The sequence below is a fragment of the Macaca nemestrina genome, chromosome 3 (assembly GCF_043159975.1).
Source record: "Macaca nemestrina isolate mMacNem1 chromosome 3, mMacNem.hap1, whole genome shotgun sequence".
NCBI classification, from domain to species: Eukaryota; Metazoa; Chordata; class Mammalia; order Primates; family Cercopithecidae; genus Macaca; species Macaca nemestrina.
In genome coordinates, this window is record NC_092127.1 from 20,581,811 (window position 1) to 20,605,689 (window position 23,879).

The following is a 23,879-nucleotide window of genomic DNA, read 5'->3' on the forward strand; positions in this document are numbered from 1 at the left end:
AGCACAGCTCACTGTATAGTATCTGTGTCTGGGTTAGGCTACATTTCAGATTTCATTTATTTTACTAAGGAAAGAATACAGCATCTTCTGGTCCCTAGAGCAAATGTGTGAATAAAGAGAAAAGAAAGGGTTGCTGGCAGGTGAAACCCTTCAAACCCTTTGTCTGGCTGGTGCTGAGAATGCTAATAGGTGCTCAAGATTTCTAAGGATATTTTAAAAAGTATTTTCTTACTTGTTTATGTTAGAGTTAAAAAGGCTAAAGAATAAGTGTCTAAAAGTGGTGGGTTTACATTTTTTTGTTGTTTATATTGAAGTTTATGAAGTTGAAGAATAAAAGTGAGTTTGTTTCAATACACAGTAATCTGATATAATATTTTTTCATGATTTCACAGTGTCTATGAAGTGCTTTTACTGAATATTATTTACTTAAGTAGGCAACAACCAAAGGCCAAACCAATTAAATAAAAACAAAAAACAAGTGGGTGGGGGAACCCCAAGAACCCAAATGCTGGATAGGCCAGACTCCCCTTGTTTACTCTGCGTTAGTCTGCATACTAAACGGCCATGTCTTTTCTTTCCCCACTTTTGCTTTGAAGACCAGCACAGATGTAGCTGGTGACGGGCAATTCACTAGAGTAGTTAAAATTCCTCCGGTTGTGGCAGTGTGTTAAGCTGTAGTGTTATTATTGTAACTGGCTAATTATGTAATGTCAACAATTCAATGAGGTGGAGGATCAGTATTTATACAAGCGGGACTTGGAACACGAGCCCTCAGACTCTCCGGTTTGGGTGCATTTTTCTGTACAGGTTTTCAGTTTAACTCTTCTTTTTCTTTTCTATACCTCTTTATTCATCGTGGGTAATCCCTTTTCAAGTTGAGACACACTGTATTAGAAATTGGAAAGGAAAGAATCAGTTAAAGCCTGGGTTGCATTTTGCTGCATTTGTTTCTTTAGCCTTTGCCGTCATGCAGATGGTCTGGCTTTGGCTGTTCAGCACTGGAACTACAAGTTTATTCTTTTGTTTCTGCTGACGTCCCCATGCAGTGGATGTGGCCAAAGTTTATGCAGGTTTCTTTAGCATTATATCTAAGATGTTTGATATATTCACACCTTCCTCCAAGAAAGCTTGTTGCAGAATGGAAATCTAAGGGATTTGCGTTCACACCATCCACCATGATTACCGAGGCTTCTGGTACGACTTAGTGGGTGGAATATGTCTTGGGAAAAAAAATACATAATTCTGACAAGATGCTTTTTGAAAAGTCCAACCAGCTGTTTCAAGTAGAACACTGCGAAATTTATTCAAAGTAAATTTTGTTTCACTTGGAAGCAAATGTAGTTCAAAGAATGAGCTAACATAAACAGTGAAATTGAACTTACTCAAAGTTTGTGCAGTGTTGTCTCTGTATGGGGCTCTCAGGAGCCTTCTCTTCTGTTTTCAAGCTGTGCACCATTCTACTGAAGTTATCCTCGTATAACCTGAAGAGAGTGGGAAATTCTTCAGAGAGGTATGTTATGAGGCTATGTCTGTTGCTGGTATTGGTTACTATGTCTGGTATTGGACCTCAGACTGGCCAAGATGAGAATTTTGGATATTGGTTCATATGGTTGTATTAGTTTTTTCTTGCTGCTGTAACAGATTACAACAAATTCAATGGCTTAAAACTACACAATAATTTTATGAACTTACACTTTTGTAGGTCAGAAGTCTGACACAGGTCTCACTGGGCCACAATCAAGGTGTAGGCAGGGCTGTGTTAATTTTTGGTGACTCTAAGGACAAAATATTTCCTTACTTACATTTTTATCTAGAAGAAATATTCTTTGGCTTGTGGTCCTCTTCTTTTGTTTTCAAAGCCAGCAAAGTTGCATCTGTGTGACTATTCTTCCTTAGTCACATTGCCCTCTGACTCTCAACCCATCTGGGAAAGTTCCCTGATTTAATGGCCCTTGTGACTACAGTAAGCCCACCTGGATAAGCCAGGATAATCTTTCCATCTGTAAAATCCCTTTTGCCATGTAAGGTAACAGATTCATGGGGTCCAGGGATTGGGGTGTGGTCTACTTTGGGGGCCGTTGTTCTGCCTAGCGCACATGGGTAGGGTCTGCTATGCAATGTATTTTTCCCCGGACTTCCAGCATTTGGCAGGAGTTTTACATATGTGTTAAGCTATCAATGAAAAATCAGTAATTTGATATTACCTAAAACTCTTCCATACTACAAAGTAATTTTCAAGAGTACAGCCCATTTTGGGGGAGAGCGGTTTATATTGATCTGGATCTGATGGATTGTGCATCTAAGAATGGGAAAAGACTAAGACATTAGGGAATAGCAAAGAAACACAAATTTATTGCACATACAGTCCAGGCCCGATTGGACTGGTTTTCCCAGACATTCAGGAGAGAAAGGCCTAAATCCCATAAATGTTGGCACCTCAGATCCCAGTTTATACCTCACCTAACCTGTTTTGGGACAGTGCGTTTGCATTCTCTTCACCTTCAGACTCCCCTTGCCCCACAGTATGTCAGAACCAAAGTTCCTGTGTTCCAGAGCCCTGTCACCCAGGTCTGAGCCCAGGTCTTGGCTGTGCTGCTAACCAGCTGTGTGACTATGGGCCCTGAATGTACTTCCTCGTCCTGATGTGAAGAAGTTTGGCTAGATAATTCTTAAGGTTTTTTAGCCCCAAATCCCTGTGGTTCTGTGCCTCAAAACATAATAATGCTTATTTTTTTTAATAAGCATAGTTGCTTATTTTTTTAAAAGTGTATTTGTTTGTTTGTTTGTTTACTTTTTTGAGATGGAGTCTCACTCTGTCTCCCAGGCTGGAGTGTACTGGTGCAATCTCCGCTCACTGCAAATTCCACCTCCTGGCTTTAAGCAATTCTTCTGCCTCAGCCTCCTGAGTAGTTGGGATTACAGGTGCCTACCATCATGCCTGGCTAATTTTTTTATCTGTATTAGAGACAGGGTTTCACCATGTTGGCCAGGCTGGTCTCGAACTCCTGACCCCAAGCGATCCACTCACCTCAGCCTTCCAAAGGCGTGAGCCACCATGCCCGACCAAAGTTTTTTACTCTCAAGGATCTTGCCTGAGAGAACCAAGGCCTTTAACTATCACATATGTGAGGTGCATGTATATGTATAACGTGAGCGTACACACATTATTATACATACACATATGTAAGGTTTTCATTCAAATATACAGGGAACTATATCTTTTAACTACATATAAGATCTTTCCTCTGTCTTTTAACCTCTAAACTTTATGGAAACTTGTTTACATATATGCAGGCAACTTGAAAGCATTAAGATATTTAAAAACATTTGAATGGTTTATTTAAAAATAGTAGATCAGACAGTTAACACATCGTTGGAATGTGCCTAATTGTAAAACAAACATATAACATAGTTCTGTTAGACTAATTCTTTCAGTGATATGGACATACAGAATTGATTACAAGTGTTCTTTCATGTTTATTTAATATATTTGTATTGCATTTACAAATTTGTGTGGTCATTAAAATCAGTGTGGGGATAATTTCAGTGCTTACTTTTATAATAGCTCTTTGTTTCTGTTCTTGCAAGTATTGGCCTTTGCTTATTTGTCTTCTTACTTAATTAGAGAATGAAAAATGTCCCCTTTGGTACAAGTGGGTGATTATAAAGATTCTCTAGTGTACAAGCTGAGGAAATCTTTAGAAAAATGATCTATGTTTTCTGAAAAAATTTGAAATTGAAGGACAAAAAGATAAGCAAAACCATCATGACAGGTATTCTTCTGTTTACCAGGCAGCTGTGTGTGCAGGGTTGACATCGGATGCCATACCATCCCTTATTTGCTTTGTAATAATTGAATTACATACAAGTGCTGTACTTAAAGATGGCTTATTATCCATCAAATATAAGTAACCAACAGTGCTTTGAAGAGTTGTAGGCTGGGGGAGGTGGCTCACGTCTGTAATCCCAGCACCAAAATCCCAGCCTCCTAAAGAATGCCATGGTGGGAGGATCACTGGAGGCCAAGAGTTCGACGTAGCGAAACCCTGTCTCTAGAACAACAACAACAGAAATTAACCAGGCATGGTGACATGCACCTTTAATCCTAGCTACCATGCCCGGCACAAGTGGTTTTAATCAAGGAACTGTATAAACTGGCCGGTGCAGTGGCTCATGCCTGTATCCCAGCACTTTGGGAGGCTGAGGCGGGTGGATTACCTGAGGCAGGGAGTTCGAGACCAGCCTAGCCAACATGGTAAAACCCTGTCTCTACTAAAAATATGAAAAATTAGCCAGGCGTGGTGGTGCATGCCTGTGATCTCAGCTACTCGGGAGGCTGAGGCAGGAGAATCGCTTGAACCCAGGAAACTGAGGTTGCAGTGAACTGAGATTAGGCCAGTGCACTCCAACCTGGGTGACAGAGTGAGACTCTGTCTCAAAAAAACCAAACAAAACCTTCAAAATTTATGTCCATCTTAGTAAATATTAATATTTGTTCAGTTAAAATTAATATTTATTTTGTTCGTTTAAAATTGATCACCCATGAAAATATTCTAAAATCGTATTTCTGTTGTTGAACATGTAAGGTAGCTAGCATGCCTTACAGGTTTGTGTCACTGGCAAATTAATGTACCGTCATTCAAATTATTGATGAAAATGCTAGATATTCGAAAGGATGGACAGTTCCAGAGCTTAGGGGGCACATGACAGATCCATCCAGGCTACTCCCCATTGACTTGTTCATTCCTTTTACCAATGTCTTAGGGATCTTGGGCTGCTAAGACAAAATACCAGTCAGGGGAGTATAAACAACAGAGATTTATTTCTCACAGTTCTGGAGGTGGAAAGTCCAAGCTCAGGGAGCTGACAGAATCTGTTCTTAGTGAAATTTCTCATCCTGGCTTGCCACCTTCTTACTGTGTGCTCCATGGCCTTGCCTTGGTGTGTGCATGTGGACACAGAGGAAGAGAAAGGAATCTCTCTTATGTCTTTTATTAGAAAGGCAGCAATCCCATCATGGGGCCTCCACCCCCATGACCTCATTCCCTGTGGTTCCACTCTCATAGTATCCAAACTAATTACCTCCCAAAGGCCCCACCTCCAAATACTCTCGCACTGGTTAGGGTTTCAATATATGAATTGGGGGGTGGGGGGAGAGGGAAGATACAAATAGTCAGTCCAAAATGCGTAAGTGTGTACAACTTGCCCCAGGTATGTATATAGGCCTGTGATTCTCTGTTGAACAAGACAAACAGTTTTTTTAGAGCTTATGGCCTAGTGGTTTTGGGTAGGTCAGTGCCTAGTATAACTTCAGGTAGTGATAAATGTCATGAAAAAAACGAGCAGGGTAGAAAGTTCAGGGTGAGGAAGTTGGGTGCTGGTTGGGTTGAGGCTGTTGTGGGGTAATCAGGGAAGCCTTCTGAGATGACATTAGAGCAGAGACCTGAATGATGATTAGGAATAAGCCTACAAAGAATATTCTAAGCAGAAGGAAAAGTAAGAGAAGGATCCTGAGGCAGGGAAGAGCCTGGAGTGGTCAAGAAGCAACAACAAGGCCGGTGTACCAGGAGTAGGAGGTAGGGATGGGAGAAGAATTGGAGAGGAAGCCAGAGAGGTTAGCTGGGGCCAGATGATAGAAAACCTTGGGAGCCACAGGAGGGAGTTTGTATTTCAAGTGGGAGGGAAAGCCATTGGGAGGTTAACAGGCAAGACTGTGGATAATAGGTGCTAGGGTGTCAATAGTGGCAATACAGATGGTGTTGACTTGGTTTGGGCTGGTAGCAGTAGAAGTTGTTAGAAGTGGACTGATGGGGGTTTGTTCTGAAGTCAAAGCTGGCAGGCTTGCTGATGCATTAACTGGATGTGCGATGTGAAAGAATGGGAACAGAGGCATCACGGGGAGGCCCAGTCTTTAGGCCCAAACAACGAGGTGAACAGTGGGCTATTTACCGAGATTGGGAAAAACTGGTAGAGGATCAGGTTTTGATGGGGGCAGGTGGAAACCAAGAGGTCTGTTTTGGACACATTGATTTGTAGACGCCTATTAGACATTCAGCAGGAGATGTGAAGGGGAGGCCCTTGGTGCGCAGGGGAGAGGTTATAGCTGAGGTTAGATCTGGGAGACATCATTGTGTAGATCCACAGTTCTTAGCGCTTTATGTGAGAGTCACTAAGGCGCTTTTAAAAGTCCGTATGCTTCTGACCCAGCCCCAGAGATTTTTATTTAATTGGTTTGGGGTGGGACTTTAGAAAACTTTAAAAGAAGAAGAAAAAATGACTCCCTAGTTGATCCTAATATGCAGCCTGGGTTGAAAATGGCTTGTACAAATGGTTTTAAAAGAAGGAAACAGATGAGATCATCTTGGAATAAATATAGTTAGAAAAGAGCAAATGTCAGAAGATGGAGCAATTGAGAAAGAAAAACACCCAAAGGAGATTGGGAAGGAGATTCATACTGGATTCCCCTTTTGCTCAAAGTGTGGCTCCCTGGACAGCATCAGTATCACCTGAGGCTGTTAGAAATGCAGTCCCTCTTGCCCCACCCAGAGGTACTGAATTAGACTATGTATGCATTTAACAGGAACTCCAGGTGATTCGTGCCCTCATTAAAGCTTGAAAAGCACCTGTTTTGGCCTGGCACGATGGCTCACACCAATAATCCCTGCACTTTGGGAGGCTGAGGTGGGAGGATTGCTTGAGTCTTAAGAATTTGAATCTTAAGAATAGGCAACATAGAGAGACCCTACCCCTTCAAAACATACAAAAATTAGCCAGGTGTGCTGGTACATGCCTGTAGTCACAGCTTTCGAGGGGCTGAAGAGAGAGGATCGCTTCAACCCCGAGGTCAGGGCTGCAGTGAGCCGTGATTGCACCACTGCACTCTAGTCTGGGTGACAGAGCGAGACCCTGTCTGAAGAAAAGCACTGGTTTTTATTGTGTTATCAGGATGGGCTGCTTCAGGTATGAATTCAGTCACCATATGTATATGACTCAGGAAATTAAAATGGAAGAACTAGCATTAGCCATATCCTTAAAGTCAGGTATTTGGTAGTGGTGGTGTGTGGGTAGGGTGATCTTATTTTTCTAAAAGACTTGTTGAGAAAGAGGGTAATAGCCATATTCTTTTAAACATTTAAAAATCTTGTCTCTAATTAATGAAGTTTTCGTAACCAAGGTTCTAAGAATTCATACATGGTCAACTTGCTACCCCTCCTCTTTAAAAGTAGCTTATTTAAAAAAAAAAAAAAAAAGCTAGCTTGTAAATAGATAGTGGTTTCCACGTATTTCACAAGCTCAGTAAACTAACCCCTCTTGAATTAAGGGTAGGTATTTAGGCTTTTATTGTTTTATCCAGAGCTAACATGTGTAACCCTCCAGACCCCAGGATCTACAGCGCCTCAGGATCACCAGCTCCTCAGATGCAAACCCTTAAGGTGAAATCATACTAACTGAATCACAAGGTCTTACAGAAGCAGGGAGCATGATTGTAGTGACAATTTATGTCTTGTTTTTCATTTCTTCAATCTTTGGACTTACTGTGTTCTTTTGTTACTTTTTTTTTTTTTTAATCCCAGAAGAAACTTAGCACAGCAAACTTGTATTTATTATAAGACATACAGTCTGAATAACAAGGGGGCACAGTGGGAGTTTTACTAATGTCGCATTTATATTTCGTTAAGGTGCACAAGTCAGTTATTTGGTGCAGCTGAATATCTTAACCAGGAATGGTTAGGAGCAAGTGGGAGTGGGACTAGGTGGATGAGCAGGGACAATAGTAAGGGTCCACCTAGCTTTTCTTCTTTTCTTTTATAAGTTGATCTACTATATGGTTGGTGAAGAAAAATACAGAAGGCTTCAATTGCATTTATAATGCTTTATTTCTCAAGTCAGTTTGTGGGTACAATGGATTATCTTTTATATTATTACTCCTCTTTGTATGCCTTATTTAGTAAACAAGATACTCTATAGCAAGTGTATTAGAATTTTACACACTCTATTCCTTTTTCTTACACATTTTAGTTTTAGAGTAATACCTGTTCATGATAAAAAACACATAACCTCACAGAGGATTCTAAAATAGAGAGCAAGAGTGTCCCTCTCTTCTCTCCTACCCTAGTACGCTTTCCGGGGGTAAGTGCTATTGCTATTTTCCATTCTTCAGTTGTACTGGTTACCATTCCATCCCACCTTCTTCGCTTGCTTTGTTCTAGCCGTGCTGGCAGCCAATTGGTGGGTCTTTGTCTCCCAGCCCACCAACTCAAATTTCAGTCTCCTCTGGCAACACCCTCACCCCCGCCAACAATACCTTAGCAGCCATCTAGGCATCCCTCAATCCAATCAAGTTGACCCGTTAGTATTAACCATAATAGTTCACCCCTTGTCAACTTGGCCCCATACACATCTCCTTAAATCATACTTAATCTCCAAATAAAGACATTAAGGTCATAATTACACCTAAGATAATACAACTATACTCCGTACAACCGAAAATGCCCTAATCCTTAACCTAAATGCTATTATAGGAAGTTAGTGACATTTAAATGCTGACATGAAGTGAAGTCAATAAATGTTTTTTTTTATTTTTATTTTTTATTTTATTTATTTATTTTTTTGAGACGGAGTCTCGCTCTGTCGCCCAGGCTGGAGTGCAGTGGCTCCATCTCGGCTCACTGCAAGCTCCACCTCTGGGGTTCACGCCATTCTCCTGCCTCAGCCTCCCTGAGTAGCTGGGACTACAGGCTCCCGCCACTACGCCCGACTAATTTTTTTTGTATTTTTAGTAGAGTCAGGGTTTCACCTATGTTAGCCAGGATGGTCTCGATCGCCTGACCTGGTGATCCGCCCACCTTGGCCTCCCAAAGTGCTGGGATTACAGGCATGAGCCACCGCGCCTGGCCTGAAGTCAATAAATCTTATGTTACATGATAAAGGAAAAAGAAAGGAAGTAAAACGAAGATGTTTTCTGAGTACAGCTGTATACATGTATAGGCATATTCTTAAAATAAGGAAGAATTACTCATGACAGTTACAGTCCTCCTTTCTGTAACTGGACACATGGGTTTAGTCGGTGTTGATAACTGCCTTCTTCTTCTGCTCATTCTGTATTCCCTTTGCCTTCAGCAAGCAACTAAGCTGGTCATGGTTTTTTACCTCGTGGAGTGACCCAAACTTTCAATAAGATGTTTTCAGCTCTTGCTTTCTTAGGCTTACGCAGTATCAATTTCAGAGTGGTAAAATTTAGAGTACTTCTACCTCCCACCTTCCTTTAAACCTAACTCTTGGTTTTAGTTCAGTGTATTGTTATTTTGATATTGTCAGAGTTTATAACATTCTATTCTGTAGCTGTAATTAATTCCCCAAGTCCCATAAAAATAGCATTTGCAGTGTTATGATTATATAAACATGATTCACTGCAGTGTGGATGGAGAAGAAGCAGATGTAACCTTTTCACCAGACCCTGCCCCACCTCTAGATCCAGTGGATCTTTTTAAATAAAATTTCATTTTCTTCATCTCTTCTGGATCATATTGAGCCATCCATGTTTCTTGTATCACATTTCATCTCTCTAGGAGTCTTCTGTGGTTTTTTGTGAGGGGAATATTGTAGGCTGGGAGATGCTTCCTTGCATAATTGTTATATTTTTCACTTGAAAGGCACAGGTAATAAAGTTTCTGAGATTTGGGGTGTTTGAAAATAATCAGTATTTTGTTCAGACACATATTTAACAGTTTAGCTGGCTGAGTTCTTCTAAATCCTGCTCCCTTAGAAATTTAAAGCTTTTTTTCTGATGTATACTTTTCTCCTATATTACTATCATTAAGTCAGGTTCTACTTACATTCCAGTACCAGGTAAACTCCTCTGACCCAAATCTTTTAGAATTTTTCACTTATCTTTAGAGTTTTGAATTGTAATGAGATGTGCCTGAATACGGTCTCTTTCCCCCTCATTAATCTGCTTAGCACTTAATGAGACTGTTCTGAGATCTTGGGTATATTAAAAGAGAAACAAATTAAACTCAACAGAATTTAATTGAGCGAAGAACAATTCAGTTCCCCCAACCATAATAGGTTCAGAGCAACTCTGGTGCTGCTGTGGTCACAGAGGATTCATGGACAGAAATCCTCTCCGATTCACAGAAAACAGAAGTGAGGTACAGAAACAACCTGATTGGTTACACCTTGGTGTTTGCCTCATCTGAACCCAGTTTGAACAGTTGGCCACCTGCGATTGGCCAGAACTCTGATTCCTACGAGAGTAGGTTACAGTTTGTTTGCATATCTGGTTAGGTTACAGTTCACTATGTATGGAGAAACCTTTAGGTCAAACTTAAATATAAGGAAGTAGCTTTAGGCTAAAATTAAGTTTAAAGACAAGTGTTTTTAGTTCAGGAAAATTTTCTTCAATTACTGTATTTCTTTTACAGTTCTCCTCCTTATTTTTGTAACACTCACTTTAGATAAATATTAGATCTTTTTAGAGCTGTTTTCCATATCTCTGAACCCTTGTGTCATTTTTCAGCTCTTCTTTTCCCCTATGTATTGGGATAATACTTGACTTGTGAGGTAAGTCACCACCTTAGTCTTTAATCCCGTCTTATATACTTTTCAAGCCAGCCATAGAATTTTTCTGGTTCTACCTGTTTTCATTCTTCTAGAAGTTTCTGGTATGCTAATAGATGTTTTCTCTATCTTCTAGAACTGGTATGGTTTTATTTAAAATACAAAAGCAAACTTTATTAGGAGGGAGGGCACTCAAGACAATGAAATGCATGTGTTTAGCCCGCCACTGCAAAATATTTTTGATTTAGTTTCTTCCTTTGATTTTCTTGCCTATCCCATGTAAAATGACAGTAAATACAAACAGACATACATGTCAGTGCCCTGACCTTCTGCTTGGTTGGTATCTATAGGCAGGTACCATACAGGCCAATCTACTGATTTCCTAAGAGAATTCCTTGAAGTTCACAGACTGACAGCTCGAACAGAGGGTATAAGACAGGACTGGAGAAACTTCCTCCTCTGTCTCAGGATTGTCTAGGGGGTGGGAAGAAGAAATGCCTAGAGGGAGGGATTGACCTAATTCATTTCAGTAAACATGCTTGCTCTATATAAGGGTCAGTACTAGACTTCAGGTGATTCAAGAAGGCAGAACAGACCATTCCTGCCCTCAAAGGGTTTACAGTTTGGTCAGATTTATTGATAGTAACTACTTAAACATAATAAAAGGTACAATGAAACCACCAGGGAACTACAAATAAATCCTTCTGGGCTTTACAAAGAGGGGATACATCTGTATTAGGGAATAAGGAAGGGACTGGAAGGTGTATATTATAAATGTATCTTGAAGAGTGGCTGAACTTCTGGCAAGTGGGCGTGGGGTCTGGGGAAGAGGGCTCTTTGAGTAGAGAGAGTGGCAGAGAAAAGTCCCAGAGGTAGGAAAAGATAGACCACATCAGGGGAAGCACAGGGCATCAGTTTGGTTAGAATATTGGATATTTATTAGAGAAGAGCGTGAGGCATTTGAGAAAATAGTTTGAGGTCATAGTATGGGGATCTTAAGTGCCAAAGAGAAGGATTCGAATTGCGTTTGAGGGAGAAGGAATAAGAAAAGTTTCTGAAGAAACTTTTGTCATCAGGTCAGACACATGCTCTGATGATGAAAGTTGTATTTCAGACAGATTAGATCAGACAGATGATCTGATGATAAAAGTTGTATTTCAGGAAGATGAATCTGGCAGATCTATATAGGATGGGATGAAGGAAGAAGTAGCAGAAAAGTAGTCTCAGATGCACACATGGGCTTTTGCTTGATTTTCTTTGCTATATATTTAATCACCTAGAAACAGAAAAAAATAATGTATCATTTTAATATAAATGGTTTATTTTGGTTGAAAACACCTGTAATTTATATTCTATTTAATTATTTAGAACAAAATAACATTTGGATTTGGACTTGCTGTGACTGACTTAGTAAACCATTTCCCTTTAAGTTGTTCTCATTTCTTATTTTTGGTGATCAATATACTTGAATTGGAAGACTTTTTTTTTTTTTTTTAAGGAAGCCTCAGTAAAACTGCCCATTATCTGTTGGTAAAATTGTTCATTGCAAATGGATATTACTTTTTCCAGTAGCATTTCTTGCACAGTCGAATAATGGAGAAATTAGAGCGTAAAGGCAATTAGGATCTTCTAGTAACACTTATTTTAGTACCACAGAATATTTACAAAGTATTTTTAAAGCATCATTTCCAAAGGACCTAGCTACTCAGGAGGCTAAGACAGGAGGATTGCTTGAGCCCAGGAGGTTGAGGCTTCAGTGAGCCCTGATCACACCATTGCATTCCGGCCTGGTTGACCCTGTCTCAAAAGAAAAAGTCAAAAATAACAGTAAATTTTGATTAAATAAAAAATTTTTAAGTGGTTCAAATATCTTTCCTTCCTTCTCTCACCTTTAAACAAAACCAGTTTTCCATGGATGTCTGAGTTTTTATTTTTTATGTTTTTTTTGAATCAGAATCTTGCTGTGTTGCCCAGGCTGGAGTGCAGTGGTACAGTCTCAGCTCACTGCAACCTCCGCCTCCCAGGTTCAAATGATTGTCCTGCCTCAGCCTCCCAAGTAGCTGGGACTACAGGTATGCACCACCACACCTGGCTAATTTTTGTATTTTTAGTAGAGATAGGGTTTCGCCCTGGCCAGGCTGGTCTTGAACTCCTGACCTCATATGATCTGGCCGCCTCAGCCTCCCAAAGTGCTCAGATTACAGGTGTGAGCTGCTGTGCCCAGTCTGTTGTGTTTTTTTTAGTGAAAAGACTTAATTATGTTTTAAAGACTTTGAGCCTACCCTATAGGGTTCACAGGATTGGTTTTATTTCCTTGTAATAAGTTTATTTCAAAGTAAGAAGATATTTTCCTGAAGTAATTATTTAATCCTTACTATGTAAGCTTCACATTTAATTGACTAGAAGGATGCTCCTTTGAAGAATAGTAACAGTAATACACACATATTATGTATTACTTTTTTGACAGCAAATAAGGAGATAAAAGGCAGCTTGGTTTGTCTGACCACGGCTGAGCTTGTTTCTACTTTTCCTAATGACATTGTAGAAGGTCGTGGCAGACTTTGGAGTATTGAAGCTGGCTTGATTTGATTCTGTAGGCGAATTCATATTCTCATTTCATTTTCTTTCCAAATGTCTCCTCTCTGCTCACTCTCTCATACCTCATCACTATCATTATTCTTGAGATTCCACCCCTAAGAAACAAAGAACAAAATAATCAAGAATAAACTTTTTCTCTCAAATGATTTGATTGCCAAAGAAATCATAGATTACTAGAGATCGTCAGTCATAGTCTGTCCCATTGCCTTTGGGCAGAACTAAATGTGTGAGACTGTTCATTTTTTTAAAGTCTCCAGTGAAAGAGATACCATAATCCATTGCAATATTTAACAACCCTCTCTGTCAGGAAATTCCTTTATCCACCTTAAATAATGCATGCATGAGTTTAAGCCTGTATTTTTTTCTTCAGCAAATTCGAATCAGACTTACTCTCTTTGTGTAAGACCTTTGCATGGTATTTGAAGACTTACTCTAGAATAACAGTGCTGTACTAATACATCTCAGTTTCTACAGCTTTTCTGTCAATATTTTCCAACACTTTTATCATCTTTATCGCTCTCTACTGAATATGCCACAGTTCTCTGTCCCTTTTGTTTATGGAATTCAGAATGTATCCTGGACATCTAGTGAGAGACTGACTGGTGCTAATATAGGGGTCAGATTCTAGCAGTGACAGTACATTATGTACAATCATTTCTGTTCTGTGATTTCCTTTTGGAAAAGTAGACATCTTTATGTGCATTAATCTCCATACCTCTGAACTTCAGATTTCTTGTTTTTCTCATTTTGCCGTTCTCTTGAATGCCAGTGTGGCTTGTTATTCATTGTGATAGTTTTGCTTTTGTTTTTGTTTTCAGAGGTGAGGTCTCACTCTGTTGTCAAGGCTGGAGTGCAGTTGCACAATCATAGCTCATTGCAACCTGGAGTTCTTGGGCTCAAGTGATTCTTCCACTTTAGCCTCCTGAGTGGCTGGGACTATAGGCCTGTCCCACCATGCCCAGCTAATTTATTTTTAATTTTATTTAGAGACTGGGACTCACTATTTTGTCTAGGCCGGTCTCGAACTTTTAGCCTCAAGATAGCCTAACCATTGGCCTCCTAATGTTACCTTAATATCCTTTGGTATTGAGGCAAAATTGATATGTGTGAATTACAGTTCTTAAGTGTGTGCTCTAATAGGTTTTGATACCTTTCTACACCAGGATAACTAACACCTCAGTCAAGATATAGAATATATTAATAGTCTCAGAAATTTCCCTCACACCTCTTCACTCATTTGCCCATCTCCTATGGGCAACTACTGTGATTTCTACCAAAATAGATTTGTTTCACCTATTTTTGAATATTTTATAAATTTAATTATATAGTATTCTTATTTTTTTCACATGTGTCATTAATTCATTTTTTGAAATAGTTAAATAGGATTGCATTTATTCCCCTGTTGATGGACATTTGGATTGTTTTCAGTTTTTGGTATTATAAATAGTGCTGTGATGAGCATTTTTGTACAAATCTGGGTGTGGATGTATATTTTTGTTTATCTTGGGTTAATATCTAAGAGGGGTAGATTGAAGAGTAAATGTACATATAACTTTATAAGAATTTTTCAAACAGTATTAGACCCCCCCACTAGCAATCTATGTAAATTCTAGTTGCTCCACATTTTTTAGAAAATTTTCTGTTGTCAGTCTTTAAATTTTAATCATTCTAAAGAATGCATTATAATATATCATTGTGGTTTTATTTTGCAGTTGCCTGATGGTGTTGAGTAACCTTCCATGGCTATACAAGCATCTTCTTTTCAAGATGTGTATTCACATCTTTTGCCTGTTTTTATTTTTTAATGTTATCAGTTACTTAATTAGGTTCTTAAGAAATTTAGAGCACCACTTTGTGAGGATAAATTTTGTTTGTCAGGGCAAACACAGATTACAGGTAGCCCTGGAGCTGAGGAATGGCTTTGATTTTTGTTAAGATTTATGAGTCCACAGCTTTCTGATCAGCCTTGCACTGCTCATTTCTCTTTTTCCATGTCGAAGATCTCACCTTCTTGGTATCTGGGCTTCTGCAGCTGCCTCTTCTTGAAGTAAGGATCAGTAAGATGTTTTGGGATTTTTACATTACTAATATCAATTTTGGTTGAGATGGCAATGACAAATTTCTGGTATGTTCTTCTAGAGAAACTCGATTGAGGACCAGAGGTCTAGTCACAAGTAACCAGCCAGTAGTCAGCTGCTCCAGGAAAACCATCCTCTTGCCTCTGTGGCACCCAGTGAGGATGATCAGAATGGTTCCTGGGGTGATGCTGGCTCACAGTTTCTCGCGTGGTGATTGAAGGGTTTTTGCTGTGGCTCAGCAGCTTTTGAGACACATCTTTAGTGAGGATAATATCTAGGCATTTTGCGAAGTTTAACCACCCAGGTTACCACCATTCTTCTCACAACCAACTGGTTTTGTAACAGTTGCAAGAACTTTCTCCTTCTTTTTCTTTTCAACCTTACATTTAGTGGATGAGTACTTCCTCTTGTACAAGGCACTTCTGGAATACATAGCAGATGGGGAATATCTGCCAGTTCCTCTAATAAGGATAGGATTTTGGCCACAGTGGGACTTCCCCTTCTTGGGGATTTTAGCCTTGAAGTTACCCCTTTTCACCTTACTACCAGCATCAGCCTTTTTGGCTTCGGGTTTCTTCTCTTTAGTATCCAGCTTCTCAACTTTTTCACCGCTATCTGGCAAGATGGGAAAGAGCTTTTGCCTGTTTTTATACCAAATTGTTTGTTGGTTAGTAGGAGTCATTTTAATTCTGAATTTGAGTCCTTTGTTTTATATATATATATATTTTTCCCCCCCAATCTGTGGTTTACATTTTTATTTTCCTCACGTGTCTTTTGTTGTTTAACCTAATTTTTCAATTTTGATATAGTCAAATTTGTCAGCTTATGGTTAATTTAGGCTTTTTTTTCCCTCCCTACACATCACTAAGATAATTTATTGTTTTCCCCTATAAAACTTACAGTTTTAGCTTTTATATTTGAGTCTGGGATTCATCTTAAATTAATTTTTGTATATGGTGTGAGGTAGGGGATCAAGATTCATCTCCCTCTATAACTTAGGGGCTCCTAGTTGTTCTTAAATAATCTTTTGAAAAGACTTTATTTTCCTCAGTTGAATTGCCTTGATGCTTTTGTCTAGTTGTTCATATGTGTGTAGGTCTGTTTCAATATTGCTTTAATTCTGAAACTATGGACTATCTTTTACATTTAACCTTATGTTTAAATTATATGAGCATCTTCTCTCCAAGATATTAATGTAAACACTGGACAAAACTAAAAACAGGCAATTGAATTTCACTGAGGCCTTACCTGACTCCCCCTCTTTTTTTTCTCTGAGACAGAGTCTCGCTCTGTCAACTTGGCTGGAGTGCAGTGGCACAATATTGGACTACAGGCATGCGCCACCATGCCTGGCTAGTTTTTTTTTTTTGTTTGTTTTTTGTTTTTTAAGAGATGGGGTTTCACCAGCTCACCCAGACTGGTTGTGAACTCCTGGCTTCAAGTGATCTGCCTGCCTCAGGCTCCCAAAGTGCTGGATTTGCAGGCATGAGCCACTGTATGTGGCTGTTATCCAGCCTCTTTAACACTAAAACATGTTCTCACACACTCCTCTCCCTTTGTATTTCTGAATCTCCCTACCTTCCTGGATTTCTGTAAGGATTAGATAAGATGCAAGCAGAATTCCTGGTACATGGTCATTCCTCCTTGTTTAGTCCTACGCCCCAGGGTGAGGTTGGAGGCCTAGGGCAGGGCAGTTGCAAGAGAAGGGCAGATTCTTTGCCAGGAATCTGTTTTTCAAATAGGTAGAAACTTGACCTTTTCCCAGGAAAGAGTCCTCATCCTGTGATGAGTCCTCAAGATGGTAACTCAAGTTACCACAAGGAATTTTCCCAATAAATATTCCTGCTCTCTGCAAAATACTATTGTAATTATTAAACATGTGATGAAACAGAAAACAAATATTCAGGGTAATGAGTGACACGAACTTCTTGCATTTTACTTTAGTGACTGCATTCTCAATAGCTATTTTCCCTTGGAGAAATTCATAAAATTTGTTTTCTTTAATGATGTATCTGTCAGTTGGGTACTCTCTTTTTAAGGCCATCCAAGAGAAATGCTATATCAACTGCATGACTATTTCCTCATAACCGCCAAATGAGTTTATAAGGAAAATATTTATTTGCCATAGTTTGCTACATAATTCGTTTCACATTTTTCAAATGCCAGCCATTTGTTTAGTATAAGACACTCAACTACCCATTTCCAGAATGGACTATGTTTTAGTTCTAGTGTCTAGAACACAGTGAAGTTAATACCAATTCGCAGTGCTTGCTCACATTTCCTCAGGTTTTTCTGTAACACTTTAGCGTGCCCCAGGTTTCCCAGCAGCCTAGGAAATGGTAATAAAAATGTGTCTTGCAGTATTTCTGTACCTCCCATGTCTCAGAATCAAGTGCCCACCACCTACTGTATACTTGGGAGGATAGTTTCAAAAAGATGGATTAGCAGTCTACCATTCATGAGGAGTCCCAGAGACACATAAATACGTGTTTGTATATATTTTGCAATTTGTGTAAAGCTGTTGAGCCTGTCAGTAGAATCATCTTTTTAGTTGCTTTTCCTTTAGATGTGTTCTTTTTCCACTTTCCTGTCCACACCTTACCACTCAGTCCACTGGAGATAACTTTTGTTCTTTCATTTATTTATTCAAGAATTTTTCACAGACACTGAGGTAGGTACTCATGGTACAAAGATGCATAACACGTAGTCCCAGGTCTCCAGGAGGTTACAGTCTAGCCGGAAGAAATAGGTTGTAAACTGAGTGAGATAAGGGCTGTGATAACAGTATTCATAAGGCACTCTAGGTGTACATAAAAAGAGCAGCACCTTCTCCAGACTTGGGTAGGGGAAGTTTGGGAGAAGCTTCCCCAAGAAGGCAATGCCTGGGCTGGATCCTGATGGACAAGTAGTGACTTTCACATCTGGGAAATAGAGACTGTCCTTTTGACCCACGCAAGAATCAGATCATTGATCTTGGCCTTATTTACACCTGATTCCAAACAACAAAAGCAGTCATCCTAGGCAGACATAAAAATCCAAATGAAAGAAATGCAGCATAATTGTCAGGTGCATGATGCATATACAAGGTAGGGAGGTGGAGGGAGAAATGGACTATTCTTGATGAATATTGGTGGAGGAGAGATGGCATGTATGAAGTTGGAGGTGATGACAGCAGACTGGATTGGTTGCTGAGGGTGGAAAATATGAGGTGGAATGGACAATCCAAATGGAGGGCCATAAACTCATGATGTAGACCATTAATGTGATTTAAGAGGTAATTGGGAACTATCTCAGATTGTAAAGACATAGGTGATGTGGACAAAACCGTGTTTCAGGAATTATCCTTGTTACTGTGGTTATAGTTTGCTGGTTTTCATCCTACCTACCTCTTTTTTCTCTCTTTTTTCTGCCTCCTAAATATAGGTATTTACTAAGCAATGCCCCTTAGCCCACTTTTCCTGCAACACTGTCTTTTAAACATGCTCCTGAGTGCCCCCTCAGGTTCTCCTGTACTTGTAGGAGAGGAAAATCCAGGAGGTGGGACAAAGGGATTTCAGTTTGTTCTCTATATTTTAGTTTGTAGAAAAAAACATTTAATGAAGAGTCTAATAGCATTTTTTCATTTTTAAGTTTGGAAAACTCTGTTCTTCATTTTTTTTTTTTCTGGGTGTTTGAATATACTCTTGACTTCAGCTAAGTTCATTATGCAAATGATTAGTTAATGATGAGAGTGCAGCCCAGGGAAATTGGTAAGAAAGCTGCTTTATCTACTCTCCTTTATCTCTAGTTTTTTTCTTTTTCTCTCCCTCTACCTTGCCCCCGAAACAATTAATGCCCCCCCTCCCAAAACAGCAAGACTGCTGGAAACTATAATTGGCTGATTGCTGTTTGGTCAAGAGCTGAGTGAGACACTCCATTAGGGTTGGTGGATTGGATTGCAGGAACTGACTAAGGAGAGGATGGAGGGTGTGGAGCCCACAGCTGAGCATGAGCAGGGCAGCAGACAGCACAGAGTGTGTGCTGGGGAGCCACCAAGCACTAAAAAAGCCCAAAGGCTGGCCTTGGTCAGCCCACATTCTTGAGCTAGTATGGAACTGGAACCAGGTCTGGAATAAGGAGGGAGGCTGGCTGGCTGCAGAGTCTACTTCTGGAGAAAGCTAAAGAAAATGAGTATGCAAGAAAAGGGGACACTGGGATAGTAGAATAAGGGCAAAAGGAATACATGTGAATGAAGAAACACGTTTTGTCTTCATTTCTGTTTATTTGCAACTGCTATCCTCAAAGTGCTGGTAGATTTGATTAAAGTTAGTATGACTAGAAAATTTTATGTGGTGAATTTGGGGTAGGTAGGAGGTAGAAGATTAAGAAAATGATTGTCAGATAAAAATTCCCCAGCACAGTGCTTTCCAGAAATAAATGTTAAAGGAAAGAACAAATGAAAGATGGACGATTGTTGAATTATGGGATTCTCAGACCCTTCTGATGTTACTTGGGAAGAATAAAACTTATAATATTCGTCTTGGCCGTCATTGAAGTTGAAATATTTCAAGTGATGGCCAAATCATATTTGAGTGATTGTCTGACGTAGATATCTTGAGAACAATACTTAGGAGTTATTAACTGTTAAAGAATCAATATTTTCATGAAATACTGTTATTATATCTTGACAGATATTTTACTTTGTAGGGAAAAACCAGCATGTTTTTTGTTATATGAAAGACATTCTTTTTTTTTTTTAACTTTTTTTTTCTGGGATGGAGTCTCACTCTGTTGCCCAGGCTGGAGTGCAGCAGCACCATCTTGGCTCACTGCAACCTCTACCTCCTGCCTCAGCCTCCCAAGTAGCTGGGACTATAGGCGCACCACCACTATGCTAATTTTTGTACTTTTTATAGAGATGAGTTTTGCCATGTCATCCAGGCTGGTCTTGAACTCCCTAGACTCAAGTGATCCGCCGGCCTCAGCCTCCCAAAGTGCTGGGATTACAGGTGTGAGGCTACCGTGCCTGGCCCAAAAGACACTTTTTAAAAATTATTTCTACCACCCATTTTTGTACTTTCTCTGTGTGGTACTTTCTACTACTGTGATTTCTTTGTGCCTCAGTTCTTTCTGGAAAGTTTCTGAAAGTCAAGTTAAAATCAGCCAGAGTTGATGCCAATTTAGATATAACTGAGTTATTAAATTATACACATTTTATAGCTGTTCCCACTACAAGAATATCTTCTAGATTTTCTTTTTAGTAGGTCATTGAATCTCTTTTACTTTATGGAGCAGTAAGAAATGCATGAAGGAATTTGAATTTAGAGAGGCTGTCTTGCATGTACATCTGGGTATTGGCATTTAGAGTCTATAAAATAAATTGGCAGTGAATGTTTTATTTACCTGTTAGAATCTCAGATCATCAAAGTAGCATTTTGCTAGATATATTGGAATAAAGCTGATGGTATGGAAATGGAAGTCTAAAGCATTTAATCAAAAATATTTATATGCAGATCACATGAGGATTTTAATATCGTAAAAGACAACCTGTATGTATGATTTGGAAACAAAAATTATTTGAAATGTAAAGCTGGCCCACTATCATAGTTATTTTTTTTAATGAACAATATAGTAGATGTTTATTGAAATGTATTTTTAGATGCAGAAGTATTGTAACAGTTTGCCTGTCTAAATTGCCAAGCTTTTTGATAAAGCTGGCAGTGTGAATGACAGCCGCAAACCCAAGGTTAGACTGCAGAGTCGGTTTCTCTTTGGCTTTCTTTCCTTTTAAACCTCCCTTTCATGTGTAGCCAAGTGAAAGTCTCCAAGTGAAATGTAAGCTCTGTGGATCCTTGGGGGCCTTGGCCTGATGAGAGGATACAGAAGAAAAGCAGCAGTTTGGAAAGCCTGCAGAAGGCTTGGAGGGCAGAGGGCCCAGTGATGACATGACTCTCAGACCTTTCGAAGGAGATGAATGAGAGGGCAGTGCCTCCATGGGCTCTGGACATATTTTATCCACAGAGTAGTCCTAGGCTATCAAACCAATTGTTTTGGCTTTATCTTTCAGATGTTGCAAAAGGAAAATGTGCTCTTTTATTGCTTTTCCAAATCGTTTAACCGTTTATCCTTAATCATCTGCAGTCTGTGTGGGAATAAGTCTTTCAAAGATCACTGAACTTTGCTTGATTTAAAATCAGAGTAGAATTCATTTTATTTAATGTGGGAAGCCTTCTTTTCAGAAACTTGACCCAAACTGGCTTTCTAGCCTCATAGAATTTAATTGAAAAAGAATACCATAGAAAAACACAGCCAGATGCACAAATGTTTGTTGATGGGTTAGATTGTCATAAGCTTTATGAGTCTTTGTGGTTACTGATCATTGAAACAATTTTAGCAGTCAAGATTTAGCAAGTGGGGATGAATTAATGAATTTTAAGTTGCATCATGGAAATGTAACCCTAGGCTAACCATAATGTTATCATAGTAAGCTTTCTCCTTGCCACTGGTCTATTAGAATACTTGATGATTTTGGGAACAAGTAATAGATTTGTTTTGTGGAAAAGTTAATAAGTCCATTAGGCCACTGGTGTGTGGAAGTGATCTGTAAAGAAATAAATTCTTTCAGTTCCCACATCAGCATATCACAAAAGAACCATATTGCAAGTCGTTTGGAATTTTACAGATCTCTTCAAGGAGCAGTTCAGAATGGTTTCTAAGAGTGCTAAATCTGTATCTTGGTGCATGAGTTTGGCTGGCATGGATTTGGACAGAGTGGGCCAAACAGAGCTAATTGAGGTGGGGAAAAAAACAGGCCATAATGGTGAATAGAGTTATTTGTCACTGAGTTTGTAATGGGATTTTCAATTAATTCATGCAGGCTTCCAATGCCTTACATTAGCCCTGTCAAGATGAACTACAGCCACATCTAAAATGCCATCCCCTATTAAACGGTGCATGTCAGTGAATTTGTAATTTCTTCTGTTCAACCAGAAGATGAATGAATTCTACTCAGAAAACAAATGTGTGCTTCAGAAATGCACATTTCAAAATCCTGAACACTTCCTAGGAGGAACATTCGTTGCATTGTTATATAGTGAATATGTATTAAAAATGTAATTGCTATGTGAATTCATCTGAAAGGGAAAGCATCCAGCTGTGGAGAGACAAATACATTGTCAGGTGCCCCATTTCACTGGTAAAGAGGCTTTTTATACTGGGTAATGACGATGATGACAATGATGATGGTTCACACGTGTAGCACGTACTGCCTACTGGGTCATTTAAGGTGTGGCTTATATACATGAATTCGCTAAATCCTCATAACAACCCAAATGAAGAAAGAGGCACAGAGAGTTAACCTGCCCCAAATCACACAGCTAGTAAGTGGGATTCACACCCTGCAATCTGGCTCTGGAGTTTGTGCTTCCAGCCAGTACCCTATACTGCCTGATTAGAGTCTTTTTAGCTATTGTACAAGAGTTTTAATACAGTACTTGCCAGTTCTCTCTCTTTCTCTCTCTATCTCTCTCTCTGTCTCTCGATTGCTGTGTTTTACTATTATTTCCTCAAACCTATTTTTGGAAATATTGTTGAGCTGTGATAACTAGCCTTGAAGAAATACATAATATAGTGGAGAATATAATGAGGCATCTATGAGGGTAGAGAAAAATTAGAATCCTTCTTTCCCCAGAGTTGGACACTAATGTAATGTGACCAAAGTACACAGCGTTGTGAATGACCAGAGTTCCTGGTGGGCATTTCCTTTCTGGGCACAGCAGAATTGCTTACAAGAGTAGGTCAAGGCAGGGTAACAGGAGTGACGCCATTAGAGGCCAGATCTTAAGACAGAGTCTGAAAGTCAGAGGTCACAGGAGGGTGTCATTACTCCTGGAAGGCTCAGCCCGTCTTCTCAGGACATTGGCCTCTCAGGGAAGTTCTAACTAACCAACTACAACATCGCATGGACAAGCCAAGGCAAGATGATTGCCAATAGCATTTTGAGAGCAATAATTAATATTCCTAAATAAATGTTTAGCAAAAGCAATTTGGCTTATAGGTAGTCCAGACTCTAAGTCTCTAAGTAGAAACCAAACTAATTTTTGAAAACTGTGTTATGAAGTTCTGTTGCCATCAAGGGTATAAAACTTTGATCCACTTTTTACAGGTTGGGGGGCAGACAATGATGTAAGTAATGCTAACTATATTGCTCTACTTCATTGGAAACATTAAACTTAAAAAATATTCAACTAGTTGAGGCCTGTGCTTTGCACATAGCTGCCTGCCTGCCTGCCCACTTCATGTTCATTTTCCACACTACTGCCAGACTGATCTGTCCGGCACATGGGACTTAAGTCTGTTTGTGCATTAAACACGTGAGTGACTTATCATTGCCAGAAGAATGTAGCAATCAAAACTCTTTCATATGTTTTACAAGACCCTCCATAAACTGGCCTCTGCCTACCTCTCCTTTACATTCCATAATTCTTATCCAGGAATACTGCATTCTTTATACTCCCCAGTCCCTCTGCACGTATGACTTCTTACCTCCAGGTCTTTGCTGGTGCTGTCCCCTCTGCCTGGTATGCCCTCACTTTTCTCTTTCATTCATTCACTCCAACCTTGACAACTAATTCCTGTGCATCCTTTAAGTCTTGGCTCATGTGT

General features: G+C 39.5%; 1 protein-coding gene and 1 pseudogene across 3 annotated transcripts in view; one reads left to right on the top strand and one right to left on the bottom strand.

Moving 5' to 3' along the window:
- Positions 1-23,879, top strand: part of LOC105466698 (SH3 domain containing ring finger 1) — a 177,280-nt gene that overhangs the window by 89,720 nt on the left and 63,681 nt on the right. The window lies entirely within an intron of this gene.
- Positions 14,998-15,918, bottom strand: LOC105466697 (large ribosomal subunit protein eL6 pseudogene; annotated as a pseudogene).